The 23,231-nt window shown below is 39.5% G+C and overlaps 2 long non-coding RNA genes across 2 annotated transcripts in view; one reads left to right on the top strand and one right to left on the bottom strand.

The window, feature by feature from the left end:
* Positions 1-18,488, bottom strand: part of LOC132344874 (uncharacterized) — a 34,712-nt gene extending 16,224 nt beyond the window's left edge. The window contains exon 1 of the long non-coding RNA XR_009493915.1: positions 18,314-18,488. This is a non-coding gene — a long non-coding RNA (uncharacterized lncRNA). The remainder of the gene's footprint in view (positions 1-18,313) is intronic.
* Positions 17,039-22,756, top strand: LOC132344875 (uncharacterized). Its single transcript, XR_009493916.1, has 2 exons — positions 17,039-17,923; positions 19,163-22,756. It is a non-coding gene; the product is annotated as an uncharacterized lncRNA (long non-coding RNA).
* Positions 22,757-23,231: the final 475 nt, after the last annotated feature.

Here is a 23,231-nt window from a genome sequence, read left to right as displayed (position 1 = left end):
ATATTTATTTTATTCTTTAAGTTATAGCCCAACAATATTTCTATTGATTTTATTGCTCAAATTCCTCCAAGTTTGGTCAATGAAGCTCTTCTTATTTCTGTATCATTTCTATCTATCTACCTATCTATGTATATAAGTTTATGCTGATATCTTTGACTCACCAAATTCCACAGGGTTCATTCTAGCCTTTCCTTCTCTGCTTATTTGTAACTTGCTTTCTCTGGCAATGAAAACCATGATTTCCATTATTTACCATTTACTTGGTTCTGTTTACCCCTAGTATACTTGAATCAGAATTGTATCAGAACCAGTATCAGAATTGCTAAACCGTACTCTTGTGTGCCACACATTTACCAAGTAAAACACATCAGTGTTTTCATCAGTTCTTTTTGTCTTTAGTCTTACAGTTTCCGGTAAAAAACACTCTTTTCCCAAATCACTTAGACCAGCTCTTCTCCTATCCCCATGCAGTTGTATAATGTATTTTTCATACATTCTTTCCCCCTGCTGTAAAACCTTCTGGTAAAATGATAAACATTTTATATAATAAAGAATTTAGAAATCAAGTTGTCCAAAACTTCTCTATTTTATATATTTTTTTGTATTTTTATAATGTATACAATACACACACATTTTTGTTTAATGGAAAAGAAAGGTATAATGTGAAAAACAATTCTCCCCTAGTTGTTTGCATTTGTGAACATGTAAGATCTTGTTGACATCTGTAGTTTCTTTATCCCTATTGGTAGGTCCTTATTTGGCCCAGTAGGTTATGGTTCCAAGCCCCATCCTCAGAATAACCTATTTCACATATGAGAAAGCTGAGAATCAGAGATTAAGGCCACATAAGTTTTGTTATGACTAACTTGAGGTGGAACTCAGACTCAAAACTCCCAGATCATTTTTCTTTTTACTTCCTGGTGTTTAGTTCAAAGGCATGTGCTCAGATCAACCTGCAACCCAAATATGGGTGAGTATGAAACGGACGGCCAAGAGGAGCCACCCGACGTCCGAGGTCAGGGGCAGAAGCCGGGAGGACTCCCATGCCCCAGGGGCGGCGGCCAAGAGGAGTTACCCCACGTCCGAGGTCAGCGGCAGCCGCCGAGAGTACCAGACTGCGACAGCGCAGGAACGGCCGAGAGGAGCTCCCCAGCGTCCGAGGTCAGGGGTGGCAGCCGGGAGGAGCAACCCACGCCCCAGGCCAGGGGCCGGGACGAGAGGAGTTACCCAGCGTCCGAGGTCAGGGGCGGCGGCTGGGAGGACCTACCCCACGCCCCCATGCCCGAGGTCAGGGGCGGTGGCCTGGTGGACCAATCCCACGTCCAGGGAGCCGTGGCTGCACAGGCGCAGGAGGGCCTAGAGGAGCTATCCCGCATTGAAGGTCAGGAAGGGCGGCAGTGAGGAGATACCCCTGGTACAAGGTAAGGAGCAATGGCTGCGCTTTGCTGGAGCAGCCGTGAAGAGATACCCCATGCCCAAGGTAAGAGAAACCCAAGTAAGAGGGTAGGTGTTGCAAGAGGGCAGCAGAGGGCAAACACACTGAAACCATACTCACAGAAAACTAGTCAATCTAATCACACTAGGACCACAGCCTTGTCTAACTCAATGAAACTAAGCCATGTCCGTGGGGCAACCCAAGACTGGTGGGTCATAGTGGAGAGGTTTGACAGAATGTGGTCCACTGGAGAAGGGAATGGCAAACCACTTCATATTCTTGCCTTGAGAACCCCATGAACAATATGAAAAGGCAAAATGATAGGATACTGAAAGAGAAACTCCCCAGGTCAGTAGGTGCCCAATACGCTACTGGGGATCAGTGGAGAAATAACTCCAGAAAGAATGAAGGGATGGAGCCAAAGCAAAAAGAATACCCAGCTGTGGATGTGACTGGTGATAGAAGCAAGGTCTGATGCTGTAAAGAGCAATATTGCATAGGAACCTGGAATGTCAGGTCCATGAATCAAGGCAAATAGGAAGTGGTCAAACAAGAGATGGCAAGAGTGAACATCGACATGTTAGGAATCAGCGAGCAAAAATGGACTGGAATGGGTGAATTTAACTCAGATGACCATTATATCTACTACTGTGGGCAGGAAGACTTCAGAAGAAATGGAGTGGCCATCATGGTCAACAAAAGAGTCCGAAATGCAGTACTTGGATGCAATCTCAAAAATGACAGAATGATCTCTGTTCATTTCCAAGGCAAAACATTCAATATCACAGTAATCCAAGTCTATGCCCCAACCAGTAACACTGAAAAAGCTGAAGTTGAATGGTTCTATGAAGACCAACAAGACCTTTTAGAACTAACACCCAAAAGAGATGTCCTTTTCATTATAGGGGACTGGAATGCAAAAGTAGGAAGTCAAGAAACACCTGGAGTAACAGGCAAATTTGGCCTTGGAATACGGAATGAAGCAGGGCAAAGACTAATAGAGTTTTGCCAAGAAAATGCACTGGTCATAACAAACACCCTCTTCCAACAACACAAGAGAAGACTCTATACATGGACATCACCAGATGGTGAACACCGAAATCAGATTGATTATATTCTTTGCAGCCAAAGATGGAGAAGCTCTATACAGTCAGCAAAAACAAGACCAGGAGCTGACTGTGGCTCAGACCATGAACTCCTTATTGCCAAATTCAGACTTAAATTGAAGAAAGTAGGGAAAACCACTAGACCATTCAGGTATGACCTAAATCAAATCCCTTATGATTATACAGTGGAAGTGATAAATAGATTTAAGGGCCTAGATCTGATAGATAGAGTGCCAGATGAACTATAGAATGAGGTTCGTGACATTGTACAGGAGACAGGGATCAAGACCATTCCCATGGAAAAGAAATGCAAAAAAGCAAAATGGCTGTCTGGGGAGGCCTTACAAATAGCTGTGAAAAGAAGAGAAGCAAAAAGCAAAGGAGAAAAGGAAAGATATAAACATCTGAATGCAGAGTTCCAAGGAATAGCAAGAAGAGATAAGAAAGCCTTCTTCAGTGATCAATGCAAAGAAATAGAGGAAAACAACAGAATGGGAAAGACTAGAGATCTCTTCAAGAAAATCAGAGATACCAAAGGAACATTTCATGCAAAGATGAGCTTGATAAAGGACAGAAATGGTATGGACCTAACAGAAGCAGAAGATATTAAGAAGAGATGGCAAGAATACACAGAAGAACTGTACAAAAAAGATCTTCACGACCCAGATAATCATGATGGTGTGATCACTGACCTAGAGCCAGACATCCTGGAATGTGAAGTCAAGTGGGCCTTAGAAAGCATCACTACAAACAAAGCTAGTGGAGGTGATGGAATTCCAGGTGAGCTATTCCAAATCCTGAAAGATGATGCTGTGAAAGTGCTGCACTCAATATGCCAGCAAATTTGGAAAACTCAGCAGTGGCCACAGGACTGGAAAAGGTCAGTTTTCATTCCAATCCCAAAGAAAGGCAATGCCAAAGAATGCTCAAACTACAGCACAATTGCACTCATCTCACACGCTAGTAAAATAATGCTCAAAATTCTCCAAGCCAGGCTTCAGCAATATGTGAACCGTGAACTTCCAGATGTTCAAGCTGGTTTTAGAAAAGGCAGAGGAACCAGAGACCAAATTGCCAACATCCGCTGGATCATGGAAAAAGCAAGAGAGTTCCAGAAAAACATCTATTTCTGCTTTATTGACTATGCCAAAGCCTTTGACTGTGTGGATCACAATAAACTGTGGAAAATTCTGAAAGAGATGGGAATACCAGACCACCTGATCTGCCTCTTGAGAAATCTGTATGCAGGTCAGGAAGCAACAGTTAGAACTGGATATGGAACAACAGACTGGTTCCAAATAGGAAAAGGAGTTCGTCAAGGCTGTATATTGTCACCCTGTTTATTTAACTTATATGCAGAGTACATCATGAGAAACGCTGGACTGGAAGAAACACAAGCTGGAATCAAGATTGCTGGGAGAAATATCAATAACCTCAGATATGCAGATGACACCACCCTTATGGCAGAAAGTGAAGAGGAACTCAAAAGCCTCTTGATGAAAGTGAAAGTGGAGAGTGAAAAAGTTGGCTTAAAGCTCAACATTCAGAAAACGAAGATCATGGCATCCGGTCCCACTACTTCATGGGAAATAGATGGGGAAACAGTGGAAACAGTGGCTGACTTTATTTTTCTGGGCTTCAAAATCACTGCAGATGGTGACTGCAGCTATGAAATTAAAAGACGCTTACTCCTTGGAAGGAAAGTTATGACCAACCTAGATAGCATAGACGTTACTTTGCCAACAAAGGTTCGTCTAGTCAAGGCTATGGTTTTTCCTATTGTCATGTATGGATGTGAGAGTTGGACTGTGAAGAAGGCTGAGCGCCGAAGAATTGATGCTTTTGAACTGTGGTGTTGGAGAAGACTCTTGAGAGTCTCTTGGACTGCAAGGAGATCCAAGCAGTCCATTCTGAAGGAGATCAGCCCTGGGATTTCTTTGGAAGGAATGATGCTAAAGCTGAAACTCCAGTACTTTGGCCACCTCATGCAAAGAGTTGACTCATTGGAAAAGACTCTGATGCTGGGAGGGACTGGGGGCAGGAGGAGAAGGGGATGACAGAGGATGAGATGGCTGGATGGCATAACCGACTCGATGGACATGAGTTTGAGTAAACTCCGGGAGTTGGTGATGGACAGGGGGGCCTGGCGTGCTGCGGTTCATGGGGTCGAAAAGAATCGGATGCGACTGAGCGACTGATCTGATCTGATCTGAGCTGACGAAACGGACTACCAGTAAAACAACGATGAGGTGTTAAGTAGAACGTTTTGGCCTCAGCTTCTGTAGCTGTAGATAAAGGGGCAGTCATGTGCTAGAAGGGGGTGATTCTTATTTTCTGTGTTATGTCATGCAGGGTTGTAAAAAATCTTTGTGTATGATTATAGCTGTGAGTGCTTGAAAAATGGTGTAGATATTCAACATTATGTCCATTTTGCAGTTTAGTTTTTGCGAACTAATCCCTTTAGTTATTTGAATAAAATGAATTCCTTTTTGTACAGCTTAAAGACAGATATCTGGACTGGTGGAACTCAGCTACACATGTAGTTGCAGCCTTGGTTGGTGACAAGCGTGGGCTAACCAAGAGAAGATGCCCTAACAGGCCCCTATGAAGACATGCCATTCTTTATATGTACAAAAAAAAAAAAAAACAACCCAGTGGCAAAATCAGGACATCCTCCCAAGTTTAGCAATATATGCATTGTTTGAGGTTAACAAACTGGTTAAGTTATGTTTTGAAATTAGCCATAGATCCCACAGGGAATTCTTAAATATTCTAAAGGTTGTTTGAGGGAAGGTTAAGACAAATTATTTCCCTTCCATATTTTCAGATACCCTGGGTCTTCTTGAGATGAATTATCTCCCTTTCTTATTTTTAGAAAAACCAGGTCTTTTTCAGTACCTAATGCTCTTAGTACTGGAACAAATTCCAGGGATATTTAACTTCTCTTTCAACCTGAAATTTACCTTACGTTATCTTCCTTTAAAAAACAACAATTAATTTGTTTGCTTATTCATTCATATTTATTCACTTAGTTGGAATTACCATTTACAGACCACAAAAGGCACAGATCTTAAGTGTTCAATTTGATGAGTTTTGATATTTGTAAACACCCATGAAACCACCACCCCAAACAAAATGGAGAATATGTTGTCACCCCAGAAAGCTTCTTCATGCTCCTTCTTGTCGATTTTACCCCACTTCCAAATACAACCATTTTCTGACTTCTTTCATACATGTATTTTTGTTATTGCTTTTGTTATCTTGCTTGTTATTGCACTTCATATTCACGGACTCAAGTAGCGCATGTGTGTGTGTGCGCGTGTGTGTGTGCATGTATCTTCCTTCATCCAGCATTTTGGATATTCATATCGCTGTGCTTATCAGTAGTTCTTCCTTTTCCCTGCTGAGGTTCATGATTTGGCTATATTGCAGTCTATTTACTCATTCTCTTGTCGATGGGCACAGGGGATTCCAGTTTTAGGATGTTATGAACAAGGTTGCTATGGATATTCTCAAATTATTCTTTAAATTTCCTCTTTTTAAAAACTTCTTTTAACAAATAATTTCAAACTTATGAATAGTAGCAAAAATTAAACTTGCGAGCCAAGATGGAGGAGGAGTAGGACGGGGAGAACACTTTCTCCCCCACAAATTCATCAAAAGAGCATTTAAACGTCGAGTAAATTCCACAAAACAACTTCTGAATGCCGGCAGAGGACATCAGGCACCCAGAAAAGCAATCCAACTCTTCGAAAGGAGGTAGGAAAAAATATAAAATACAAAAAAAGAGACAAAAGAGGGAGGGACGGAGTTCCGTCCCGGGAAGGGAGTCTTAAAAAGAGAGAAGTTTCCAAACACCAGGAAACCTTCTCACTGCCGAATCTGTGCCGAGCTTTGGAAGCACAGAGGGCAACATAACAGGAAGAAAAAATAAATAAACAATTAAAACTCGAAGATTGCGAGTCCTATGGTAACTCCCCCAGCGGAGAAGCAGCGCAGACGCCTGCATGCGCCATTAGCAAGTGGGGGCTGGGCAGGGAGGCGCAGCGCGGGCTGCATCGCTTAGAGTAAGAATCTGGCCTGAATACCCTGAGCACTATCTGAGCGAAATAATTTGGGCTAGCAAACCAGACTGTGGGATATCTACCACGCGAAAAGCCAGCCCCAACCTAAGACACCGCCAGGCCCGCGCACGGAACAAAGAATTGAACAGAGTTAGCCGGCTGCAGACCTTCCCCCTCCAGTGACAGGCAGCCAGAGCCGGAAGGGGGCAATCGCAGTCCCAGAGAGACATTATCTATAAAACTGTAAGCAGGCTTCTTTGCTAACTAAAACTTTTTGGGGGTCTGGACGGTTAACATCTGCCTGAGAAGGTGCGCCGGTTTTACACCCAGATAACCGAGTGGCGGGGAGGCGATAAGTCGCAGCATTGGCGCTCGCCAAACACCTCATCACTTGAGCTGCTCGGACCTGGGAAGAGCACAATACTCAGGCCCAACTGAGTCTGCGCCTCTGAGGATTACCCGAGTGCCTGAACCTGAGTGGCTTGGACCTGGGAGGTACATGCAACCCAGGGCCAGCCTCGGATTGTTCCCGGCGGAACAACCTAGAGCCCGAGCAGTGTGGGCAGGGAGGCTACACGAGCCGTGAGCGGGGGCAGACCCAGTGTGGCTGAGGCACTGCGAGCGCACGCCAGTGTTATTTGTTTGCAGCATCCCTCCCTCCCTCCCCACAGCGCGACTGAACAAAGAGAAGAAATACAGCTCCACCCATCAATACACAAACACAAGCTTCCCTAACCAGGAAACCTTGACAAGCCACCTGTACAAACCCACACACAGCGAGGAAAAGCCACAATAAAGAGAACTCCACAAACTGCCAGAATACAGAAAGGACACCCCAAACTCAGCAATTTAAACAAGATGAAGAGACAGAGGAATAGCCAGCAGATAAAGGAACAGGATAAATGCCCACCAAACCAAACAAAAGAGGAAGAGATAGGGAATCTACCTGATAAAGAATTCCGAATAATGATAGTGAAATTGATCCAAAATCTTGAAATTAAAATGGAATCACAGATAAATAGCTTGGAGACAAGGATTGAGAAGATGCAAGAAAGGTTTAACAAGGACCTAGAAGAAATAAAAAAGAGTCAATATATAATGAATAATGTAATAAATGAAATTAAAAACACTCTGGAGGCAACAAATAGTAGAATAACAGAGGCAGAAGATAGGATTAGTGAATTAGAAGATAGAATGGTAGAAATAAATGAATCAGAGAGAATAAAAGAAAAACGAATTAAAAGAAATGAGGACAATCTCAGAGACCTCCAGGACAATATTAAACACTACAACATTCGAATCATAGGGGTTCCAGAAGAAGAAGACAAAAAGAAAGACCATGAGAAAATACTTGAGGAGATAATAGTTGAAAACTTCCCTAAACTGGGGAAGGAAATAATCACCCAAGTCCAAGAAACCCAGAGAATCCCAAACAGGATAAACCCAAGGCGAAACACCCCAAGACACATATTAATCAAATTAACAAAGATCAAACACAAAGAACAAATATTAAAAGCAGCTAGGGAAAAACAACAAATAACACACAAGGGAATTCCCATAAGGATAACAGCTGATCTTTCAATAGAAACTCTTCAAGCCAGGAGGGAATGGCAAGACATACTTAAAATGATGAAAGAAAATAACCTACAGCCCAGATTATTGTACCCAGCAAGGATTTCATTCAAGTATGAAGGAGAAATCAAAAGCTTCTCAGACAAGCAAAAGCTGAGAGAATTCTGCACCACCAAACCAGCTCTCCAACAAATACTAAAGGATATTCTCTAGACAGGAAACACAAAAATGGTGTATAAATTCGAACCCCAAACAATAAAGTAAATGGCAACGGGATCATACTTATCAGTAATTACCTTAAACGTAAATGGGTTGAATGCCCCAACCAAAAGACAAAGACTGGCTGAATGGATACAAAAACAAGACCCCTACATATGTTGTCTACAGGAGACCCACCTCAAAACAGGGGACACATACAGACTGAAAGTGAAGGGCTGGAAAAAGATTTTCCATGCAAATAGGGACCAAAAGAAAGCAGGAGTAGCAATACTCATATCAGATAAAATAGACTTTAAAACAAAGGCTGTGAAAAGAGACAAAGAAGGTTACTACATAATGATCAAAGGATCAATCCAAGAAGAAGATATAACAATTATAAATATATATGCACCCAACACGGGAGCACCGCAGTATGTAAGACAAATGCTAACAAGTATGAAAGGAGAAATTAACAATAACACAATAATAGTGGGAGACTTTAATACCCCACTCACACCTATGGATAGATCAACTAAACAGAAAATTAACAAGGAAACACAAACTTTAAACAATACAATAGACCAGTTAGACCTAATTGATATCTATAGGACATTTCATCCCAAAACAATGAACTTCACCTTTTTCTCAAGCGCACATGGAACCTTCTCCAGGATAGATCACATCCTGGGCCATAAAGCTAGCCTTGGTAAATTCAAAAAAATAGAAATCATTCCAAGCATCTTTTCTGACCACAATGCAGTAAGATTAGATCTCAATTACAGGAGAAAAACTATTAAAAATTCCAACATATGGAGGATGAACAACACCCTGCTGAATAACCAACAAATCACAGAAGAAATCAAAAAAGAAATCAAAATTTGCATAGAAACGAATGAAAATGAAAACACAACAACCCAAAACCTGTGGGACACAGTAAAAGCAGTCCTAAGGGGAAAGTTCATAGCAATACAGGCACACCTCAAGAAACAAGAAAAAAGTCAAATAAATAACCTAACTCTACACCTAAAGCAACTAGAAAAGGAAGAAATGAAGAACCCCAGGGTTAGTAGAAGGAAAGAAATCTTAAAAATTAGAGCAGAAATAAATGCAAAAGAAACAAAAGAGACCATAGCAAAAATCAACAAAGCCAAAAGCTGGTTCTTTGAAAGGATAAATAAAATTGATAAACCATTAGCCAGACTCATCAAGAAACAAAGGGAGAAAAATCAAATCAATAAAATTAGAAACGAAAATGGAGAGATCACAACAGACAACACAGAAATACAAAGGATCATAAGAGACTATTATCAACAATTATATGCCAATAAAATGGACAACGAGGAAGAAATGGACAAATTCTTAGAAAAGTACAACTTTCCAAAACTCGACCAGGAAGAAATAGAAAACCTTAACAGACCCATCACAAGCATGGAAATTGAAACTGTAATCAAAAATCTTCCAGCAAACAAGAGCCCAGGTCCAGACGGCTTCACAGCTGAATTCTACCAAAAATTTAGAGAAGAGCTAACACCTATCCTGCTCAAACTCTTCCAGAAAATTGCAGAGGAAGGTAAACTTCCAAACTCATTCTATGAGGCCACCATCACCCTAATACCAAAACCTGACAAAGATCCCACAAAAAAAGAAAACTACAGGCCAATATCACTGATGAACATAGATGCAAAAATCCTAAACAAAATTCTAGCAATCAGAATCCAACAACACATTAAAAAGATCATACACCATGACCAAGTGGGCTTTATACCAGGGATGCAAGGATTCTTCAATATCTGCAAATCAATCAATGTAATACACCACATTAACAAATTGAAAAATAAAAACCATATGATTATCTCAATAGATGCAGAGAAAGCCTTTGACAAAATTCAACACCCATTTATGATAAAAACTCTCCAGAAAGCAGGAATAGAAGGAACATACCTCAACATAATAAAAGCTATATATGACAAACCCACAGCAAACATTATCCTCAATGGTGAAAAATTGAAAGCATTTCCTCTAAAGTCAGGAACAAGACAAGGGTGCCCACTTTCACCATTACTATTCAACATAGTTTTGGAAGTTTTGGCCACAGCAATCAGAGCAGAAAAAGAAATAAAAGGAATCCAAATTGGAAAAGAAGAAGTAAAACTCTCACTATTTGCAGATGACATGATCCTCTACATAGAAAACCCTAAAGACTCCACCAGAAAATTACTAGAACTAATCAATGATTATAGTAAAGTTGCAGGATATAAAATCAACACAGAGAAATCCCTTGCATTCCTATACACTAATAATGAGAAAACAGAAAGAGAAATTAAGGAAACAATTCCATTCACCATTGCAACAAAAAGAATAAAATACTTAGGAATATATCTACCTAAAGAAACTAAAGACCTATATATAGAAAACTACAAAACACTGGTGAAAGAAATCAAAGAGGACACTAATAGATGGAGAAATATACCATGTTCATGGATTGGAAGAATCAATATAGTGAAAATGAGTATACTACCCAAAGCAATTTATAGATTCAATGCAATCCCTATCAAGCTACCAACAGTATTCTTCACAGAGCTAGAACAAATAATTTCACAATTTGTATGGAAATACAAAAAACCTCGAATAGCCAAAGTGATCTTGAGAAAGAAGAATGGAACTGGAGGAATCAACCTACCTGACTTCAGGCTCTACTACAAAGCCACAGTTATCAAGACAGTATGGTACTGGCACAAAGACAGAAATATAGATCAATGGAACAAAATAGAAAGCCCAGAGATAAATCCACGCACATATGGACACCTTATCTTTGACAAAGGAGGCAAGAATATACAATGGATTAAAGACAATCTCTTTAACAAGTGGTGCTGGGAAATCTGGTCAACCACTTGTAAAAGAATGAAACTAGAACACTTTCTAACACCATATACAAAAATAAACTCAAAATGGATTAAAGATCTCAATGTAAGACCAGAAACTATAAAACTCCTAGAGGAGAACATAGGCAAAACACTCTCTGACATACATCACAGCAGGATCCTCTATGACCCACCTCCCAGAATATTGGAAATAAAAGCAAAACTAAACAAATGGGACCTAATTAAACTTAAAAGCTTCTGTACATCAAAGGAAACTATTAGCAAGGTGAAAAGACAGCCTTCAGAATGGGAGAAAATAATAGCAAATGAAGCAACCGACAAACAACTAATCTCAAAAATATACAAGCAACTCCTACAGCTCAACTCTAGAAAAATAAATGACCCAATCAAAAAATGGGCCAAAGATCTAAATAGACATTTCTCCAAAGAAGACATACAGATGGCTAACAAACACATGAAAAGATGCTCAACATCACTCATTATCAGAGAAATGCAAATCAAAACCACTATGAGATACCATTTCACACCAGTCAGAATGGCTACGATCCAAAAGTCTACAAATAATAAATGCTGGAGAGGGTGTGGAGAAAAGGGAACCCTCTTACACTGTTGGTGGGAATGCAAACTAGTACAGCCACTATGGAGAACAGTGTGGAGATTCCTTTAAAAACTGGAAATAGAACTGCCTTATGATCCAGCAATCCCACTGCTGGGCATACACACTGAGGAAACCAGAAGGGAAAGAGACACGTGTACCCCAATGTTCATCGCAGCACTGTTTATAATAGCCAGGACATGGAAACAACCTGGATGTCCATCAGCAGATGAATGGATAAGAAAGCTGTGGTACATATACACAATGGAGTATTACTCAGCCATTAAAAAGAATACATTTGAATCAGTTCTAATGAGGTGGATGAAACTGGAGCCTATTATACAGAGTGAAGTAAGCCAGAAGGACAAACACCAATACAGTATACTAACGCATATATATGGAATTTAGAAAGATGGTAACGATAACCCTGTATACGAGACAGCAAAAGAGACACTGATGTATAGAACAGGCTTATGGACTCTGTGGGAGAGGGAGAGGGTGGGAAGATTTGGGAGAATGGCATTGAAACATGTGAAATGTCATGTATGAAACGAGATGCCAGTCCAGGTTCAATGCACGATGCTGGATGCTTGGGGCTGGTGCAATGGGACGACCCAGAGGGATGGTATGGGGAGGGAGGAGGGAGGAGGGTTCAGGATGGGGAACACATGTATAATTTTTTTTTAATTAAAATTGAATAAAAAAAAATTAAACTTGCAAACAAAACACTCAAATACTCTTTATCCAGATTTGTCTATTGTAACCATATAAATGTTGCTTTTACATTTGTGTGTGTGTGTTTCCTGAACCATTTGAAGGTCCTTTGCTTGAAAATTACAGACTTTTACTCCTAAAAAGTTCAAGAATGTGGATATTCTCTAATATGGTCATAGTATAGTTACTGACTTCAGTGAACTTAACATCAATGTAATACTCTAATCTATCAATTGTATTCCAATTTTGTCAGTTATTAACTCAGTAATGTCCTTAACTGAGTTGGACCATAAAGAAAGTTGAGTGCCAAAGAATTGATGCTTTTGAATTGTGGTGCTGGAGAATACTCTTGAGAGTCCCTTGGACTACAAGGAGATCCAACCAGTCCATCCTAAAGGAAATCAATACTGAATATTCATTGAAAGGACTGACGCTGAAGCTGAAACTCCAAAAATTTGGCCATCTGATGCTAAGAACTGACTCTTTGGATAAGACCCTGATGCTGGGCAAGACTGAAGGAAGGAGGAGAAGGGGGCGGCTGAGGATGAGATGGTTGGATATCATCACCAATTCAATGGACATGAGTTGGAGCAGGCTCTGGGAGTTGGTGATGGACAGGGAAGCCTGGAGTGCTGCAGTTCATGGGGTTGCAAAGAGTCAGACACGACTGAGTGACTAAACTGAGCCGAACTGGATGTCCTTAACAAAGTCCCCTACTTCCCCAATTTAAAAAAATCCCATTTAGGGTCAGCTGTTGCTTTTCATTGTCACCTCTCATGAGGCTTCTTTAATCTGGAATATTTCTAAAGACTTTTTTTCCTAAAAGATTTTTCTGAAGTCTTTATGACACTATATATTTGACAAATCGGTACCTCTTCTCTTTTTTAAAAAGTGTTCCTCATTTCAGGTTGTTCTAATATTTCCTCACAATTAGATTCATATTATGCAGACCGGAATACTGCATGTGAGATGCTATATCCTTCTCAGAGTAGCACAACCAGAAGCATGAACTGTCCATCTGTCCAGCATTGGTGATGTTAATTTGGATTTCCCAGTCAAGATGTTTCTAATTTATTCACTCTAAAATTACTGTTTTTCTCTATTATAACTAATAGGTGGTCTATGGGGGAGATAATTTAGAATCAAGAAAATATCCTATTCCTTATGAAAGTCTCCTCCTAGATTTAGCATCATTGGTGATTCTTACCTGATAAAATCTTTACTGTGATTATGGCAAAATGATCATTTTCCAACTTGCTAACTCCTCTACACTTACCAGTTGGCTCTCAATATGCAACGATAATCAAGAGCTCTTTCCTCTGCAATTTTATTTGCTTATTTATTGTAGGTACAAACTCATTAATTTCTATTTCCTCAATGGCTTACAATTCATTACTTACTTTGGCACACAAATTATTCCAGATTTGGCCAAAAGGAGTCTATTCAAGATGGATGTCGTATTCTTGTGACATTCTTTCCTCCATGATTTTTGTCGTATCACTTCCTTATTTCTGGCATAACTAGATGTTTCAGGTTCATCTAATACCCACTTTGCTCCATCCCTGGTGTTAATCATTTCTTTGAGGAGCCCTGGTTCAACTTAGCAAAGAACGGTATTAAAGACCAAGATTTGGATATTGGGTGTAATCATTGCTACCAGTGTCTTTGCTTCTTGGTCCTTGCAGTGGACAGAATTAAAAATATAAACATACATACTTAAATACATACACTTACATATGCACACACCCCATATGCATATTTTGTGTGTGTGCTCAGTCACTCAGTCATGTCTGATTCTTTGCAACCCCATGGACTGTAGCCCACCAGGCTCTTCTATTCATGGAGGTAACCTCAGAGAAGGGATGCTTCTTCACATGCCTTCCACCCTATTTCCTCCCACTCTGGTGTGCTATCACTTTCATTATTATCTGGTTTCTCCTTCAGTGTTTCTTTTTGTAAAGATAAGCAAATATATGTATGTATCCTTACTTTTCCTCTTTTGCACATAAAAGGTAATATCCTATATAAGCCGCGCTACTTTTTAAAACTGTCATATCATCTAAAATTATGCTATTTCAATTTACAGAGATCTTTTCTATTATTATTATTATTATTGTTTACAGCTGCATAGAATTCATTGTGTGCCCATGCCAAAGATTCTTCAATCAATGTCCTACACTTGAATCTTGGGTTCAGTTCAGTTCAGTCGCTCAGTTGTGTCTGACTCTTTGCGACCCCATGAATTGCAGCACGCCAGGCCTCCCTGTCCATCACCAACTCCCAGAGTTCACTCAAACTCATGTCCATAGAGTCGGTGATGCCATACAGCCATCTCATCCTCTGTCGTCCCCTTCTCCTCCTGCCCCCAACCCCTCCCAGCATCAGAATCTTTTCCAATGAGTCAACTCTTCGCATGAGGTGGCCAAAGTACTGGAGTTTCAGCTTTAGCATCATTCCTTCCAAAGAACACCCAGAACTGATCTCTTTTAGAATGGACTGGTTGGATCTCCTTGCAGTCCAAGGGACTCTCAAGAGTCTTCTTAGTTTCCATTATTTTGCAATTTCAAATAATTCTACAAGAAAGAATTTTGTGCATATACAGTTTTGTATTTCTGGAAGTGGATCTATTTCCTCTGATTTCTTAATCCCTAGAAGTAGGGCAAGAGGCAAATTGCATGTATAATTATATGTATGTATAATTATGCCAAACTTCTCTTATTTTTTTTCATTCCTATGGTGATGTATGAGGGACAAATATGTGAGAACATTTTCCTCATAGTATTGCCACAGGGTAACCTTGTTAAGCTTTTGAATTCTTGCCACAGAGTAACATTGCTGAGCTTTTTAATTTTTGCCAATGTTATGGGTAAGAAATGTACCCTAAATAATGTCTTTTCAGTTCAGTTCAGTCACTCAGTCATGTCTGATTCTTTGCGACCCCATGGACTGCAGCACGCCAGGCCTTCCTGTCCATCACCAACTCCCTGAGTTTACTCAAACTCATGCCCATTGAGTCAGTGATGCCATCCAAACATTTCATCCTCTGTCATCCACTTCTCCTCCTGCCTTCAATCTTTCCCAGCATCAGAGTCTTTTCAAACGAGTTAGCTTTTCACATCAGGTGGCCAAAGTATTGGAGTTTCAGCTTCAATATCAGTCCTTCCAATGAATATTCAAGACTGATTTCCTTTAGGATGGACTGGTTGGATCTCCTTGCAGTCCAAGGGACTCTCAAGAGTCTTTTCCAGCACCACAGTTCAAAAGCATCAATTCTTTGGCACTCAGCTTTCTTTATACTCCAATTTCTCTTATTAAACATTTTTCAACATGTTCAAAGACCAGTTTTTTATCTCTTTTTGTGAACTGTCTGGTTTTTGTCATTTGTTCATTTTCCCCTCAAGTTTTATACATACACTATTTATAAATTAGGAATGTTATTAACTGGAATGTAGGTTGCAAATATTTTTATTTTTTTCTATCAGTAGTTTACCATTGTCTTTTGACTTTGCTTATACTGTCTTTAGGACATATTGAAGTTTTATTGTTATTACTTATATTTATCAATTTTTTCCTTTCATTGCATTTGGATTTTTAGTCAGTTAGAAAAACTTTTCTGATACCTGGGTTAAAGAGAAATTTGTCTATGTTTTCTTGCAGTACTTGTGTAATTTATTTTTTACATTTGGAATTTATTCTGGTGTATGATGTGGGAAATGGATTTAAGATGATGTATTTTTCAAATCAAAAATACGATGTTAAAGAAAAGAAGAAGGAAAAGAAAGAGAGAAAAAACGAACAAACAAAAACAAACAAGGTCGCGAAAATTGTAAAGAAAGTACAGGTACAAAATTGATAACTAATACCAGAAAGCAAAAATTAAAAATCTAGAGAAGAGTTTGGAATTTCAAAAATATAATGTTAAAAAAAAAAAAAAAGAAGAAGAAAAATAAAGAGAGAAAACAAACAAACAAATATGAACAATGTCACAAAAATTATAAAGAAAATACAGGTACAAAATTGATATCAAATACCAAAAAGCATAAATTAAAAATCTAGAGTAAAGTTTGGAATTTCAGATATACAATGTTATATAAAAGAAGAAGAGAAAGAAACAGAGAAGAAGAAAAAAAAAAAAAAGTCACAGAAATTATATATATAAAAAAAAACTATAGGTACAAAATTGATAACATATACCAAAAAGTGAAAATTAAAAATCTAGAGTAGAGTTTGGAATTTCAAAAATACAATGTTAAAGAAAAGAAGAAAAAAACAAAAACAAACAAACAAAAAAAACAAGGTCAAAAAATTATAAAATATATATATATGAAGTTTGCTGAAGAATAAAAAAAATAGGGTCTTTTTTTTTTTTTTTTTTGCAAAGTAATAGGTTATAAAAGTGAAAATTAAAGGAACAATAGAGGACTTAAAAAAATTTTTTTTAATTAAAAAAAAAGAAAGAATGATCGTAAAAATAATAAAAATATATCTAGGACTTTTTTTTTTTTTTTTTTTTTGGGTGTTGTGGGTTCAGTTCATTTTTGGCTAGTTCCTTGGTCAGATTTATATTTCTCAAGATCTATAGGCCCCTTCCTATGTAGTCCGTAGTAACCACAGGGTTTTGATCTATTGCCTGTAGCTTCCAAGGCGTTTCCCTCTGTTATATCTTCTTCTGTTTGCTAGTCTCTTCAGTATCTGGTTTCCGCCCTGACTCAAAGGGCACGGTGGAGGACGCTTTTTTTTTTTTTTTTTTTTTAGGCTTACTTGTTCAGTTGCGCTGTGGGGAGGGAGGGAGGGATGCTGCAAACAAATAACACTGGCGTGGGCTCGCAATGCCTCAGCCACCCTGGGTCTGCCCCTGCTCACGGCGCGTGTAGCCTCCCTGTCCACACTGCTCGGACTCTAGGTTGTTCCGCCGGGAACAATCCGAGGCTGGCCCTGGGCTGCATGCACCTCCCAGGTCCAAGCCGCTCAGGTTCAGGCACTCGGGTAGTCCTCAGAGGCGCAGACTCAGTTGGGCCTGCGTTTTGTGCTCTTCCCAGGTCCGAGCGCCAATTTGCTCTTCCCAGGCGAGCGCCAATGCTGCGACTTATCGCCTCCCCGCCACTCGGTTATCTGGATGTAAAACCGGCGCACCTTCTCAGGCAGATGTTGACCGTCCAGACCCCCAAGAAGTTTTAGTTAGCAAAGAAGCCTGCTTACAATTTTATAGATAATGTCTCTCTGGGGCTGCGATTGCCCCCTTCCGGCTCTGGCTGCCTGTCACCGGAGGGGGAAGGTCTGCAGCCGGCTATCTCTGTTCAGTCCTTTGTTCCGTGCGCGGGCCTGGCGGTCTTAGGTTAGGGCTGGCTTTTCGCGTGGTAGGTATCCCACAGTCTGGTTTGCTAGCCCAAATTATTTCGCTCAGATAGCGCTCAGGGTATTCAGGCCAGATTCTTACTCTCAGTGATGCAGCCCACGCCGCGCCTCCCTGCCCAGCCCCGGTTTGCTAATGGCGGATGCAGGCGTCTGCGCTGCTTCTCTGCTGGGGGAGTTACCGTAGGGCTCACAATCTGCGAGTTTTAAATTGTTTATTTATTTTTCCCCCTGTTATGTTGCCCTCTGTGCTTCCAAAGCTCGGCACAGATTCGGCAGTGAGAAGGTTTCCTGATGTTTGGAAACTTCTCTCTTTTTAAGATTCCCTTCCCGGGACGGAACTCCGTCCCTCCCTCTTTTGTCTCTTTTTTTTTGTTTTTAATATTTTTTCCTACCTCCTTTCGAAGAGTTGGGTTGCTTTTCTGGGTGCCTGATGTCCTCTGCCGGCATTCAGAAGTTGTTTTGTGGAATTTACTCGACGTTTAAATGCTCTTTTGATGAATTTGTGGGGGAGAAAGTGTTCTCCCCGTCCTACTCCTCCGCCATCTTGGCTCCTCCCCCTATTTTTCAAATCATTATCCAGTTCTCTGAATATAATTTATTTTTAAAAAGTATATAATGTTTGCCCAGTGATGAGAGTTACTACTTGTATCAAATGCTAGATTGTTATACACAGTTGGCTCCATTTCTGGATTTTCTATTCTATTCCATTGGTCTATCTATTCATGTGTCAATGGCATCACTTTTAATTATAGATGCATTATAGTATGTTTTAATATTTGAAAGGGTTAAATCTTTTCTTCTCAGTTACTCTTGTGTGTTTATTTTCCCATATGAACTTTAGAATTAACTTATCCACTTTCATACAAAGCTCACTGGGATTTTTCTTGAAATTGTACCGTTTACTAAGGGAGAACTGACATACTGATGATGTTGAAACACCCTAACCAAGAAACAGGATGTCTTTCTGTTTGTTCAAAGCTATGTTTGTGTCTTTTGGTGATGTTTTATAATTTTCTTCATATGGGTTTTGAATATTTTATTAATAAGTTTATTCTGAAATAGTTTTTCTTTTTTATTGCTGTTGTTAATGGAGTTTTCTCATCTATTATAGTTTCTAAACTGGTTGTTATTTGTATATATGAATGTTATTTAAAAAGGTTTTCTTTTCTCTCTGTGCTGTTCTCTGAAACTGTGCATTCAGTTGGGTATATCTTTCCCTTTCTCCTTTGTTTTTCCAATAGAATGGGAAAGACTAGAGACCTCTTCAAGAAAATTGGAGATACCAAGGGGACATTTCATGCAAAGATGGGCACAATGAATGATAGATACGGCAAGGACCTAACAGAAGCAGAAGATATTAAGAAGAGGTGGCAAGAATACAGAAGAACTATTAAAAAAAGATCTCAATGACCCAGATAACCAAGATGGTGTGATCACTCACCTAGAGCCAGAAATCCTGGAGTGTGAAGTCAAGTAGGCCTTAGGAAGCATTTCTATGAACTAAGCTAGAGGTGATGGAATTACAGTTGAGCTATTTCACATCCTAAAAGATGATGCTGTGAAAGTGCTGCACTCAGTATGCAGGCAAATTTGGAAAACAGCAATGGCCACAGGACTGGAAAAGGTCAGTTTTCATTCCAATCCCAAAAAAGGGAAATGCCAAAGAAGGTTCAAAAACTACCATACAATTGCGCTCATTTCACATGGTAGCAAGGTCATACTTAAAATCCTCCAATCTAGGCTTCAACAGTATGTGAACTAAAAACTCCCAGATGTACAAGTTGGATTTAGATAAGGCAGAGGAACCAGAGATCAAATTGCCAACATCTGTTGGATCATAGAAAAAGCAAGAGAATAAAAAAAAAAAAAATCGACTTCTGCTTCATTCACTATGCTAAAGCCTTTGACTGTGTGGATCAAAACAAACTGAAAAATTCTTAAAGAGATGGGAAAACTAGACCACCTTAACTGCCTCCTGCAAAACCTGTATGCAGGTCAAGAAGCAACAGTTAGAACTGGACATGAAACAACAGACTGATTCCAAATTGGAAAAGGAGTACGTCAAGGCTGTATACTATCACCTGGTACAGTCAGATAAATAAATATTTGTTAAAATGAAAAACAGCCATCCATTATTGTAGCACAAATGAAACTATGAACAAAGCTGCTATCAGGTATATTAGGAAACAATTAAGACCAAGAGAATGAACAGACCAAAAGATGAACCTAACCTTCCAAGCAGAAAATAAATAACAATTTTAAAGAAAACAATCAAAACCTTCTTAATGATCAGTGATTGGTAGTCAAGTCAATGTTTTCCTATGTAGAGTATTCTTTAAAATGACTTAATCAGCTATTTGTTATTGTTTGGTTGCTAAGTTGTGTCTGACTCTGCGAACCCATGGACTGCAGCACACCATGCTCCTCTGTCCTCCGCTGTCTCCTGGAGTTTATTCAAATTCATGTCCATTGAGTCAGTGATGCCATCCAACCCAACCATCTCATCCTCGATTGCCTCTTTCTCCTCTTTCGCTCAATCTTTCCCAGCATCAGAATCTTTTCCAGTGAGTCGTCTCTTTGTATCACATGGCCAAAGTATTGGAGCTTCAGCTTCAGCATCATTAAATGGTTACAGTTAATAGTTAATTAGCTATAACTGTTTAATTAACAATAACTATTTAATTAGCAATTTCTTAATTTGTTTAATGAATCTCATTTTTTTTAATAATCCTGCTTTATTAAAATCTCAAGTTAACAACTTTAAATAGAAATATCTGAATTCAAGTGTGTAGTAACATTAATACATTACTTTTAAAGGGTCTGTCTTCTTAATATAACCGTATTAAAGAGGAAAGAAGTGAGAAAGGTACAGAAATAAAAAAAAAATGGAACAGGGAAGATTATACTGATTCTGTCACTAATTAATCACAGAATATTGGCCAAGGTACTTCACCTCTCCTTAATTTAGTTTCTTCATCTGTAAACAGGCCATGGGTCTAGATATAAAGGTCCATTCATCTGTTGCTGGACATTTAGGTTGATTCAATGTCTTGCTATTGTAAATAGCAATGCAGTGAACATTGGGGTACTTTTGAATTATGGTGTTCTCCGGATATATGCCCAGGAGTGGGATTGAAAGATCATATGGTAGCTCTTGGAGAAGGCAATGGCACCCCACTCCAGTATTCTTGCCTGGGAAATCCCATGGACGGAGGAGCCTGGTAGGCTACAGTGCATGGGGTCTCGAAGAGTCGGACACGACTGAGCAACCTCACTTTTACTTTTCACTTTCATGCACTGGAGAAGGAAATGGCAACCCACTCCAGCATGCTTGCCTGGAGAATCCCAGGGAAGGGAGCCTGGTGGGTCGCTTTCTGTGAGGTCTCACAGAGTTGGACACGACTGACATGACTTAACAGCAGCAGCAGCCGCATGGTAGCTCTATTTTCATTTTTTAAAAACTTAATGTTGGGACTTGGCTGGTAGTTTAATGGTGAAGACTCCATACTCCCCATGCATGGGAACCCAAGTTCACTCCTTGGTCAGGGAACTAGATTCTGCATGCTGCAGCTAGAGTCCACAGGCTGCAAAGAAGATTGAAGATGCTGCATGCCACAGCTAAGACCCTCACAGCTTAATGAAATATACAGATATTTTTAAAAAATTAAATGTTTATTGACAGATGAATGGATAAAGAAGATACACACATATATGTGTGTGCATGTGTTAAGCTGCTTCATTCGTGTCTGACTCTTTGTGACCCCATGGACTATAGCCTGCCTGCCTCCTCTGTCCATGGGATTCTCCAGGCAAGAATACTGGAGTAGGTTGTCATGCCCTTCTCCGGGGAATCTTCCCCATGCAGGGATCAAACATGAGTTTCCTGCAGCTTCTGCATCGCAGGCAGATTCTTTACTGCTGAGCCACTGGGGAATCATATAGATCCAATAGAACACTACTCCACCATAAAAAAGAATAAAATTATACCATTTGCAGCAACATAGCTGGATCTATAGATGATCATACTAGATGAAATAAGCCCGACAGAGAAAGACAAACATCATATGATATCACTTACATGTGGAATATTTAAAAAAATGGTACAAATGAACTTATATACAAAATAAATAGGTCAATAGACATAGAAAACAAACTTAAGGTTACCAAAGGGGAAAGAGAAGGAAGGATAACTTAGAAGTGTGAGCTTAACATATAGATACTTCCATGTAGAAAATACATAATCAACAAAGACCTACTATATAGCACAGGGAACTCTACCCAATATTCTGTAATAGCCTATAAGGGAAAATAATCTAAAACAGAGTAGACATAGATACATATGTCTTGCTATGACTTGAAACTAACATCACATTGTATGTCAACTATACTTCAATTAGAACAAAGCATCAGCATCAGCTTTAGAATCTGTTCGTGCTTGCCTTTTTATAGCTTTCCCCCCTCATAGCTATCATTATGATTTAAATAATCATCTTCTTGTAATTGTTTCACAAAGTAGGGCCCAAATAAATATAAAATAAATATCAAGCATTAAAGTAAACAAAGTAAGTCAGTCGGTTTGGATAGAATCAGGACTCACATTTTAGTTATATTGATTACACATATTGTGATCCCTTATCAAACACTAACTTTCCCCCATACTTGCTAATTTGAAGACCTATAAAATGAAGATATAGGTACTATATTTACTTTAAAAATTTGCATGAAAATGAACCCATTCAGTTCAATCTCGTGTTGTTCAAGGGTCAATTGTATTGGTAAAACAGTGTACATTTTCAGTTGTTAAAAATCTATATAAATAAAAATAATAAAGAGTTCTTTGGCCTTTTTATAGTTTTTTAATTTCAAAACTTTCTGGCTTTATTATTACACACCAAATTTTAGTAACTTCTTAAGTTTCCATTCTGGTGGGTAGCACACAGTGCTAGAGAATCCAGGAATCAGACAATGGCTGATCATCAAACAAAGAGGCTGTGGAGCAGGACCCTAGGCTGGGCAAGCAACTGTGCAAAGTTCTATTTCTACACAGGAGGCCTGAGAAGACTCAGCACAGTGTCTAATCCCAGTTGGGGTCAGGGCAGCACGTTAGTTCTGAAAGAGGGATAAAGTGGTATCCAGATGAGTAATGAGTCAAACATCATTATGGAGGCCATAACTGTGTCTCTTTGACTGGATCCCCTATACAAATGGATGACTGAGAATTTAGCCAGTCAGATAGGGCATCAAAACTTTAACTATGGACTTCCCGGGTGGTACAGTGGAGAAGAAACCACCTGCCAATGCAGGGGACAT

This window comes from Bos taurus, chromosome 3 (assembly GCF_002263795.3).
Source record: "Bos taurus isolate L1 Dominette 01449 registration number 42190680 breed Hereford chromosome 3, ARS-UCD2.0, whole genome shotgun sequence".
Taxonomy (NCBI): Eukaryota; Metazoa; Chordata; class Mammalia; order Artiodactyla; family Bovidae; genus Bos; species Bos taurus.
The sequence above is the reverse complement of the archived record's forward strand: the minus strand, read 5'-3'. Positions and strand labels throughout refer to the sequence as shown.